This window comes from Euprymna scolopes, chromosome 37 (assembly GCF_053919585.1).
Source record: "Euprymna scolopes isolate OS-2025 chromosome 37, ASM5391958v1, whole genome shotgun sequence".
Taxonomy (NCBI): domain Eukaryota; kingdom Metazoa; phylum Mollusca; class Cephalopoda; order Sepiida; family Sepiolidae; genus Euprymna; species Euprymna scolopes.
The window spans coordinates 62,548,144-62,560,201 of record NC_136518.1 but is presented as its reverse complement, the minus strand read 5'-3'; the positions used below and the strand labels follow the sequence as shown (position 1 = coordinate 62,560,201).

Sequence of the window (12,058 nt, the reverse complement as noted above, 5' to 3'; positions counted from 1 at the left end):
CACAGGTCATCTTTTTTTTTTTTTCTCCATCAATGGAGGATACCCCTTTTTCTAGACTGAATACATTTCTATTCGGACACACGGAGCTCCTTTTTAGTGTGGGGCAGGGCTTTTCCTCGCATGTAAAATCGATCTATCATAGGTATGGTTTTAGATATAAAAATAACGAAGCGATCGTTGACATGTAAAGTCTAAGCAACCTTTCTGAATGGGCATTAGCTGTCTGTCGCCCTACGATGTTCGATGTGTATGTGTGTGGTGTCTGTTCTTCCTCTAATTGATATATCACAGTTTTTGTGCACATATAGCGCGCACACACACACACACACACACACACACACACACACAAATGGGTTTATAGTTTTCTTTCCTAGATGATCCATAGAAGCCCTGGTGTTTATTAGAGAGTGCTTTTTTTTTTTTTTAACACAGTGATCACAACTTATCAAGGCCCGGAAGCCACTCAGGGATAAGGGTTATTGCAAGTACATTACGTTGGTGCTCGATGGTGGACAGAGCAAGTATGTTTATTATACAAACATTATTGGCTACATATGTGCATACATGTTTCAGTAGAATCTCAATTTAGAGAGACCACCTCATCAGACTGCTCCTTTTGTTTTTTCGGTCTTGTGAAGTGGTTGGTATCTCTGAATTGAAATTTCACTGAAACATGTATACACATATGTAACATATATGTGTGTGTGTGTGTGTGTGGAACTCCCGAGTTACATTATGTAGAATTACGACAAAAAAATTTGTTTAACAAAGGAGTCCAGATAACTTTTAAAGCCATGAATTTTCAATGAATAGCTAATCTCATCGGAGGAAATGCTATTAGAAAAATAAATGTTGGTAATTATAAATTTTACTTATTAGCACGTCAATTGAAAATCAAAATTTAAGTGATAGTATAAAATAGGACACTCAGTTATATATATATGTATATATATATATATATAATGATCGCACTTGTGCGAATAACCTGTACTGATAGCAGCAGCAGTTTTTGTTGTTTTTATTAACAATGAGGGAAAGTAGTACCGGCCACTCGCACAACCAACGTGTCTAAAAGCAAAGTCCCCTGCAAAAAGCTGGTCTATATAAAAAAAAAATCAAAAACAATATCAAGTTGAGTTACTTTTAATTTGTTTTAATAATGTGAAATGTTCGATACTAATGAAGACGTTTGACCGAATTTTTAAATCGTCGCTTCTTGGCGTATTGTTTGCACTCGTTTAATTCGTAGTAAGATGACTATAGTACGGCTTTAGAGCTACTGCTTGTTTTTCTCGCTGGAGTGATAGTAGCAAGGTATGTAGTGTTACTGCTGGCCGCGTTTATGCGTACTGTGTATGTTTGTTTGTTTTTTTTTTCTTCCCCCTCCTATAATAATTATTTAAACAACGTGCGGTATATAAATATAAGATCTGGAGAAGATGTATATATTATTATTAAAAAGGAAGCATTGAAGACGAAAACGTTTAAAAAAAAAAAGAAAAGAAAAAAGTTTTATAAAGGTTTTGACTCTTCTCTCTGATCATCTTTTGTTAGGAAAAAAAAAAGCGGAATTTATTTTATTTTAAAATTAAACCAACCAAACAAAAAGGGGTGGTCAGTGGATGGCTTACTAAAAGAAAAAAAAATGACCCCGTTTTTTACTTTTCGTTGATATATATATATATATATTTTTTTTTACATGGTGGTCAATAATTTTTCCCTCCTGTGGATTTATAACTTAAAAATTAACGAAAAGAAAAAGAAAAGGAAGAAATATTTTTTCTTCACTTTTTCCGCTTTTACCTGGGATTATTGGATTCTTTACAGGTAGGTTTTTTTTTTTTTTTTTGTAATATTTCTTTTACGACTTTTATTTATGTGTTTATTTTAAACAAGGATGACTAGTTTTTATAATTAGTTATTTATGGTGACCATTTTTATAGATTAAAATAAACTTTTATTAAACCATTTTCTCACCCGAATTCATTGTTCAAAACAAAATTTTCATGCTTCGGTAGTTTACAAATTGTACTTTAAACTTTAAAATACTATTTTTAAGTACAGAATAGTTAAGAAAGGCCTCCCCTCTAAATGTTCAGACTGGATTTCTAAATAATAACGATATTTAAAACCGTAAATGTACCCGTACTTATGCAGAATAGGCACCGTGCTATTTTGGTACTTTTGTACTGCATCTATGTTACCGCGCTGAAATGTTATTTAGAAAGTCATTCTTAACATAGAGAGGGTGTTTTGTAACATTGTATACTTTCACCTAACAATTCCATAAACAAAAATGTAAAATACTATTTAAAAAAAAAATAGCGCGGTAACAGATTTTTAGGTAGCGTTTTCAAGTTAAATTCAATATATATATATATATATATATATATATATATATATATATATATATATATAATTACCGTATTTTTTTTTTTTTTTAATTAAATTTTTAGGTGAAAAGTACAGAATAGTTATAAAATATCCCTCCCCATGTCAAGAATCTGTTTCTAAATAACGTTATTATTTCAGCACGGTCCGTATTCTGGCTAAGTATGAAAATCCTGACTTGTTGAATATTAGCAACATTTACAGCTCGAAAAAAAGTGAGCTTTCAAAACTAGTTGTGTTTACTCAACGTTGTCCGGGTTGAGAGTCAGGTTTACAATTTTATGTATATTTTTAACTTATCGGATTTTCGGTAATCTTTACGATTACTGTTTCGACTTCACTTCCGGTTGCCCCTGATGTTAAAATGTTTTCTAAATAGTAGTTTAGAACACCCCTTCTTAAAATAGGGGAAAGGGAGCTTCCTCGACTTATTTTGTACTTTCACGTAACACTTTACTAAACAAAAGGTGCCGTAAAAACTTGATTAAAAGTAAAGGTGCAACCGGAAGTGAAGTGGAAACGTTAATAGTAAAGAGAACCGATTTTAAAAATTTCGTTTAAATTTTCACTTATTTTATAGTGATTAGAATAAATATTCGATTGATAAACAATTAAAAAGAATTATAACCTATTTATCGAAATTACAAGTAAAAGTACAGAATAGTTAACAAAGCTGAACATTTAAGTTTGTAATAGTCCAACTATTATTCTCATCTTGGTTCACGACGTTTCGGCCGATGCTAGCTCCGACTTCTTCAGGTGCGTCTGTTCAAACAAAAGTCCAGAATAGTTGACCATCTCCTCGCCAAGTTAAGAATGTGTTTTTAAAGAACAGTATAAGTACCCAAGGTACTTATGGGGAATACGAACCATGCTTTTTTTTTGGGGGGGGGGGAGTAGGATTTTCCAATGAAAATTTGTTTTTATCGTATCATTTCCTTATTAAATTTTTAAGTAAAACATGAAATGATTATAACCACCCCTTTTCTTGTTGAGAATGTGTTTCTAAATAATAACACTATTTCAGCACAGTCGGTCCGTATTCTGCAAAAGTACCAATCATTCTTAACATGTGGTTGCGAGTGGAATGATTTAGTTAATTATTCTGTATATATGTATGTATGTATGTATGTATGTATGTATGTATGCCTAAAACTTTCAAAAGACTACGGGTTTTCATGAGATCGGTATCGTTTTGAAGCTCGACCCTTCGGACGACAAATATCGAAAAATTGGTTAAAAACATTAATTCACTCTCATCTGGGCACTTTTTTACAAGGAGGGTCGCTGTTTTCGCTGATATTTTCGAAAGTAATCCTCTTTTCGATTGGCTAACCTTAATTCAAACTTTCGCCACTTCCGGTGTGGCGATGGACGCAACGGCAAAGGCGTCACTTTTTTCACGTTCTTTTCCTCCTTCGCGCTATGGGTTCGAGCCTACCTGCCTACTACCCCCCCTTTTTTTTTCTTAACACACATCTCCAAACACCCCGGGCATCCAGGCTAGTCATTTCTAAGTGACGGTCTTCAGTGGGTTGAGGGTTCAACCTTTACTGCAAGCAATATCTAAAAATATTATCATCTCTGTTGAGTTTCGAGATACAGTGAAAACACCTGCCAGTGAGTGTGACTGCACATGTAATTGTGAAGCAAGGGTTGCGCAATCACAACCACTTCTCTTCTGAATCTGAAATTTCGCCTATAAAAAAATGCTTCTTCCCGATCAAGCGCGTTTCCCAGTAAACTACAATATGTTCGTCTTCAAGTCTAACGTAAACAAGTTCTTGATGAGCCGTCTCCTTAAGTAATCCAATTTATCAATTTTCCACTACTAACGATTACTACGGTATTGTCCCAATTGACTACCGGACACTCATGAACCCTTACCCTCGAGTGGTCTTCTGTATGTGGTGACTCCTGTGAAAAAATAACAAACAAAAAAACTAGCAAGAATGCTGAGATAAGCAAATACATACAGCACCTGGTTTTTTTTATATATACACAGGTGGGGTGTGGGGTCATCATTTATCAAGGTTCAAAGGTCACTCGAGGATAAGTGTTAATGAGTGTCAGGTGGCCGTTGAGACAACATCGTGATAATCGATAATGGGAGAACTTGGGGAATGTTTGTTTATTTAAGAGAGCGACGTGACGCACCAGAAACTTATGTTTTTTTTTGTTTTTGTTTTTTAACAATTCGCAGCGATTCGAAAAAAGTGGTCAAACTCACCTATATAACATGTTATCAAAGGCAAGATAAGTTACTCTTCTACCAAGCTGGGTAGGTTTTTAGTGTTTTTACTTAATGTAAAATGTTTATTCGACTCGTAAAACAAGCAATGTCAACGGTTACGGGATCAAAAAAAAAAAAAAAAATGGCTGCGTAGCAAATTCATTGCGGTTATTTTTTTTTTCCTGTAGTCGCATAACGGTTGACATTGCTTGTTTTTCGAGCCGAATAAACATTTTACATTAACAACACTAAAAACCTACCCAGCTAGGTAGAAGAGTAACTTATCTTGCCTTTGGTAACATTATATAATATATATATATATACACACCGCTTTTTCGAATCTTTGTAAATTCTAAAACAAACCCGACCTGTTAGCGTTTGGCTTGAAAACGACCATGCTATTGTCAGCTGGAAAACCGCCCCCCCCCCCGCGATATATTTAAATTATGTCAAAAAATGCATTTTTGGAATAAACATATTTGTTTGATAAACATTTTTCTGGGATTTATTTTTATTTAAAGTTCGCCGCCTAAGAAAAAAAAAACGTATATATACCAAATAAATGACAAAAGTTTATATTCCAAATTTCAAGATTTTAGTTGACATGCACAATTCTTGACGGCACCTGTTTCGTAGCGCAAAATTATTCATTTAATTATATCAATCAATGAATTTATTTTGTCCTAAACTCATCGGAAGAAAAAGCACTTACCAATTTTAGAAGAAAATAAATCCATATGGACATTATTATAAAATCCGAAAATTGGGAAAGAAGTTACAATTCTGTAACGTTTAGTTTTAGGCATAGGTACGTGAAAATTAAGGTTTCTACGTTCGAAAAAAAAAAATGCACCTGAAGGTCTAACCCTACATCGGTCGAAGCAACTACAATTAGAATAGTACCTATTTACTATGCCTCCCCACGGGACAGTTAAACACCGTGGAGAAAAGGTACAAAAATAAAAAAATTGTCTCAGTCGTGAAGGACTGCTCCTTCACCGAAAGAGAACAAGAAATGAAAGTGCAGCATCTGAAGAACAGATACTACACTTTGATCTTGACCAAAAAGGCCAATTAGAATAGTATTCCGAATAATGCAAGCTAAACTATAAATTTTTCTTATAAAAATCAGAAATATAAAAAAAAAAAAATTGAAATAAAAGGTGAATATTTTATGTACAAATGCAGATTAGTAATCAAAGAATTTTACGGAGATTACCGAATTTCGCCGACAAATGACGGCATTTGCTTAGACAATCAGACGATAAATTGTAGAGATTTTGGCAGTTTATTTTTTCTATTTTGGTAAAATCGCTTCCTACTTCTCGTAAATATGTAAAATTTCAGTCTATCGGCCTCTGTTTGCAGTCTTCCTTCCCCTATCCCACAAAAAAAAACAAAAAAACACTGGAACTCTATCACTAACCTCAAGTCCAGGTGGCAACACCCCCCTTTCTCAAAAGATCGAAAGAATATAAATAAATGGTACTTTGCACACTGAATTTCCATGAATTTCGCTCAGCGTCGACCGGCAGCTGACGTAAACTGCCGGAATAAACCGAGCGCCGCTGAAATTTAAACAACGTGAGGAAACAAAATATAACACTCATGTGATACCAATCACACGGATGAAAAAGGTGGAAAAAACAGTATAATATAAATATTTACCCTAAGTTTCATGGATAATTTATTTTTTGTTTTAAATAAATACAAACTTCTTTTTTCAAGAGAATTTTAAGTGTTTAGGATTCGAATAATTAAACTTGTGCGTCTTAAAACTTTTTTTTTCTCCCCACCCTCAAAATTTATTAGAAGTCGTCTGCTTCATTTTTTTATTGCCTAAGCGCGTTTGTTATCACTTTTTATTAGCTGATTGATCAACGCTTCTTGGCATATTCTGGCGGTTTTCGTCAGCTTCCAATCGAGCCCGAACCAACATTTATAGAAATTCGGTGTGCAATGAGCAAAATACAAAATAATAATAAATATATAAATCAAAAAATTTATTGACTTCCACCCACCATTTGTAGTCCCCCGCCTTCTTTATCAAAATTGCGTTCTTCTAGTCGACCAATAAAAATACACCAAAAGTTTGAAGAGAAAGTAGTGTTTATGCACTTATGTTACCGTACGGTTTTTTTTAACAGTATTTTCAGGTTATATTCAAGTTTATTAAATTGTTAGGTAGAAGTATAGAATAGTTGCAAAACACCCTTCCCTTCCTATGTTAAAAATGTATTTCAAAATAACGTTATTTCAGCACGGTAACATAAGTGCAGAAGTACCGAGAAAACGATTTTCTTTTTGTTTTGGTTCGTTTTTGTTACAATTTGGAAATCTCTGCAAGTCTTGAAATGCTGTAGGTGTCTTCTGCAAAAACACTATTTTTATTGCGATTGTGTGATATCAGTTAGTTTCTTGGGATTTCTAAATTACATTCCTTAATACAATAGTGACACTATAATCTAATATATAAAAGGCTAGATGGCTGTTTGTCAGTCTCCATATTTTCAAATCTATCTCCTCCGAAACTAAGTCACAGAGCAGCACAAAGGGCCTCAAATAATTGGATTTTTTACGGACAGTTCTTTTATGGATCTTTAACTGGTTAAAATAGTTTTTAAGGGAGTGAAAAAATGGGTCAAAATTTAATACATCGTTATACATTTTGTACATTTATCTTAGTTTATTTTAAATTTTTTAATCGGTTTATATACGTGGCATGTTGCTAAAGTTTCGGTTTCAGCTGATGGCACCCAAATACTTTTTTTTTTTTAAACTTTTGAAATCACAACTCTATAATATATACCAAATCTGGAAGAATTAAAATATCACATTTTAGTGTACTTTACGCCCGGGCAAAGCCCCCCACCCCCACCCCCACCCCACCGCTTATATAAAAGGAACTTTGTGAGAAAGAATTTTCTATAGACTGCGAAACGGCTGGACGGTATTTTCTCTACCATCTGATCTAAAGACACATACATATGGAAACTTTACAAATTCATACAGTTAATCCTGTAAATGTATATTTGCGCATGCGTTGAAGTTATACATTAAGTCGACGTAAGTTTGCTAAGCTCCAATTTTTCCATTTTGATCCTTAGCAACTTTTTTTCCGGCTAAAACCCAAATCGAATTTGTTTCGTGAGTCCAAATTCTCTATATATCAAGTTCTAAGTCTGTAGACCAAAAATGAACTTCAGTCAAATAGACCGTTCCACACACACACACACACACATATATGTGTGTGTGTGTGTGTGGAACGGTCTAAAAGTTTCGGATATATTCTCGAGTCAAAAGAATGAAAAGAATATTCTGTTGTCACAGGCCTACTTATAAATATATATTTACGCATGCGTAGAGAAATATTAAGTCGGCTTATGTCTGTCAAGTTCCATTTCCCCCCTATTTTGACACCATAGCAGCTATTTTCACTAGCTAAAAATCAAATAATTCCTAATATATATATATATATATATATATATATATATATATATATATTTCAAATCTGTAGACCAAAAATTGACATTAGTTTGATAGCCTGTTTCTCACATCAATAAACAGTCATATATATACACACTAGCAGACCGCCCGACATTGCCCGGTCGTAAAATACGCTTAAATATATTTTGATTAATGCAGATTTCGTATTTATCATATTACATTGGTCCAATATATAGTAATGATTTAAAAAAAAAGACTCGTCGGCCACCACCAAGAATCGAAACCGAAACGTTTCGCTTACGATTTACTTTTTCCTTTGACGTTAATGACTGTACTGTGAAGAAATGTTTGCTGCAAGGCTAAAAATTAAAATATGAACCAATAGCTATTACGTTACGCAGGCACATTCGTAATGTCGTCGTTCGACCATCACCTGGCAAATTTCATTTCTTTTTTTTTTTTTTTAAATACACTTTTGCATCGATGTTCGGGGGCTAAAAATCAATATAAAGTTTCGCATGTGTTCAAATAAACCTCTTTTGAGGTTACATGTATGTAGACCAAAAACTGACAGTTTGATAGGCAAAATTTTTTTAAACAAATATATATGCGCATACATAAATATATATAGGAAGAGCTTGTGTTTACTATAACTTACGCAAATATTGCGCAAGTATAAATCATGTAGAATATCTGCATGAATAGAATTACACGTAATAGTTAACTAAAGATGATCATTCCGTAAGAACCCCCCCCCCAAAAAAAAAAAAAAACTAATTAGGAATTAATTAAAATGAATGTTTAAAAAGAAAATGCAGATTAGCTAGATTTTTTTGCAGATTAATGCAATTCTACGACTAATATATAAAAGTTGTATTTTCTTTTTAAATAAATAGAAAAAAGTTTTTTTCTTCTCAAATATGAATATCAATACAAAAACAAATTACATTTTTTTTTCTTTCTTCCTTTGAACATTGTAATGCCGGGTATGGGGCAGCCAAACCAGCTGCCAACATTGCCCCGCTTTTTTATTGAAACCAACCGAGAGCTCTTTTTAGTATCCTCGCTGTTCCCTTAAGTGCAATTGTCTGAATCTCTTTTGCACTTGGTTCACCAGGAATATTAGTTAGGTAGGACTTCAGGTTCTTCTTCATAAGTCCTGTGGCACCTATGATAACTGGTATGATCGATATCCCCTTTAGGTTCCAGTTTCTTTTCATATCATACATGAGACCTTGGTATTTGGTCTGTTTCTCTCTTTCAGCTCTGTTAAGACCGCCATCATTAGGAACAGTCACTTCAATCAAGGTTGCAACTCTCTCTGACTTATTCCATATAGCTATGTCAGGTTTCACAGCAGCATTTTCAAGGTAGGTGTGTGCGTGTGTGATTAAATGAAAGGTCATTGTAACTCCTTTTCCAATTTTCGGATTTTGTAATCATGTCCGTGTGGATTTATTTTCTAAATTGGTGTGCTTTTTTTCTGATGAGTTAAAGGCGAAATAAATTCATTGATTGATATAATTAAATGAATAATTTTGCGCTACGAAACAGAGGCTGTCTAGAATTATGCATGTCAACTTAAAGGAATAAACGGTAAAATGGTTAACATCTTGAAATCTGGAATATAGACTTTTGTCATTTATTATTGTCATGTATATAGATTTTTTTAAGGCGGCGAACTTTAAATTAAAATAAGTCACCAAAAAAATTTTATCAAACAAATGTTTATTCCAAAAATTCATTTAAATACAATTTCGGATACATGGCATCGCGGCTCGTGCGTATATGGCGTAATCTAGAGGTCCAATTTTTACAAACTGTATGCATTAAATTAGGCTATATTTCGGCAATAACGCGTCGAATCTTGTCTTAGTGGTCTATTGTGTCTAGTTTATTTTTTTTAGGAATGTGCGAAGTCGCATGTCTACACCGATAATCTAGTGGGGCTAAATCGCAAGAATGAGGTGGCCAGTTGACAGGTCCGCTTCAGGAAACTAATCGTTCATCATTTTTTTTTTTTTTTTTTTTTAGTAAATCGATCGTATCTTGCACTGTGTGGCATGTGGCTCCGTATTATTGAAACCACATGAATTCGAAATAACCGATAGTTGCCAAATCAGCAATTTAAAGAAAATAGTTGTCAATTTAAAGTTCGTCGCCACTAACAAAAAAAAAAAAAAAAAAAAAAAAAAAAAAAAAACACCCTGTATATAACTTCCTGTATTGAGCTATTCGCGCGGAAACTGGATAGCTACCCTTTTTAAAAGATAAGCTTATTTGAGGAAAAATGAGCTTTTATTCGTTTTATTTTATTTTTATTTTATATTTTTCAAATCTAAAACTTCACCCATAAAAAAAAAAAAATGTTACTTTAAATGTTATTCCCCCCCCCCCTTGTGTCGGTTCGCTGGTGTTATTTAACGACCTCGACACAGAACAGGTTTAGTGTAGGCACCGCCAAAAATGGCCGCAAAATCAAGTTGTTGTTGTTTTTTAAAACTAAATTACATTTATTACAATCCATTATTTCTGAGTAACTTTTTTTTTTCCAGAAAGATAAAACCCTGAATTTTATCATATAGAAAACAGAATAATGTAAAACTTTTTCTACTATTTTTAATTCAATTTTAAATGTTAAATTTCCCCAAAAAGTTAACAATTGATATTTTTTGTCTTGCACAAATAACGTACTTAAATATTTAAAAGAAAGGGTTTTTGAAATAATTTATTTATTCATTTATTGTCTAACTAAGATTTAGGATGATTTTCTAAGAGAATATGCAAAAATATTATAATATAAGTACCTGAATTTCAAATAATTCCACTTATTCATATAGGTAACCAGACATTTCGCGTCGCCGTAGAGTTCAGATCGACTCTGTTTACGTTTTCTTTTGATTGAGACGAAAACTATGGAAGACCAAACAGGCCAAAAAAACTTATTTTTCAGTGACGAAAATTTCAATGCATTATTAAGCTGAGGCTGGCCAGTACCAGATGGGTGACCATTTGTATGAGTTTGGTTTTTAATGTGTATGTGTGTGGGGGCCAGGCTCCCCAAAATGGGGGGAGGGGGCAATTTAAAGCAGAATAAAAAAAAATTATTTCAGCGCGTTTGGTCCACCGTAGTCGAAAGGCGGCAAACGTTTTCAAACGAGATCGAAAAAAATGATGCTATTTTTAACACAAAGGGCACAATATTTATCGAATTTTTTTTTTTTGTATCGATTATTCAAAGCATGCTCTGTTTAATAATGGTCATGCATTATTCGGCTCGCTAAAAAAAAATTGTTAATTTATTTATCAAAAATTTTAAAATGGCTTTTTTCGTATAAATATAAAAAATTTTTTTTTTTTGTTTTGCTTAACTTAAATTAATTATTTTACTTAACATATTCACCGAATTTCACACTTCAAAACTCAAAAGCGGGATAATTAAACACAATCGAAGTTCTGATATTCAGACGTCAAAATAAGGTATGCAAACAATGTTTTTTTGTTTGTTTTTTTAAAATCTATAATTCTGTCCCTTACAACAACACAATATGTTTTATTCAGTTTCAGATGATTATTTTAAGCATATTTGTTCCCACTTCAAAACAAGGGGGGGTTTTGTAAGCAAAAAAATATATATATATAAATATCGTTTATGAAAAATAAGTACACTGTTATAAAGTTCATTCTTCTCCTAATAATCGCTGAAAATTTCGTATTGATCGGATAATTACCTGATTTTTGGTAGATTTTTAAAAAGACGGTCCGTCAAAAAGTACTGACCTGCCCCCCCAGTTTTGGCGGTGCCTAGTTTAGTGTTAGACGTCGTGGCCACCCAGGATCTTATATTTTGTTTGGCGGATCCTACCCTGTATTGCATGTACCCGCGTGAGAGAAATGAGGACATTTAGCTCGCTCCGCCCACCAATAGGTAAAACGGCACTTGTGCGGTTTACGGATCGTCCTGAAATAATGTTGTTTAAAAAGCCA

At 33.3% G+C, this 12,058-nt stretch overlaps 1 protein-coding gene across 3 annotated transcripts in view; it reads left to right on the top strand.

Moving 5' to 3' along the window:
• Window positions 1–12,058, top strand: part of LOC145261208 (D-glucuronyl C5-epimerase-like) — a 366,752-nt gene that overhangs the window by 131,909 nt on the left and 222,785 nt on the right. The window contains exon 1 of one of the 3 annotated variants that reach the window (XM_080119551.1): window positions 1,181–1,314. The exons of 1 other annotated variant lie outside the window; for it this stretch is intronic. The gene's annotated coding sequence lies outside the window, so the exon portion shown is untranslated. Of the gene's footprint in view, window positions 1–1,180; window positions 1,315–1,688; window positions 1,828–12,058 lie in introns of those variants that run through there. One more of the 3 variants, XM_080119549.1, reaches the window with a different exon arrangement.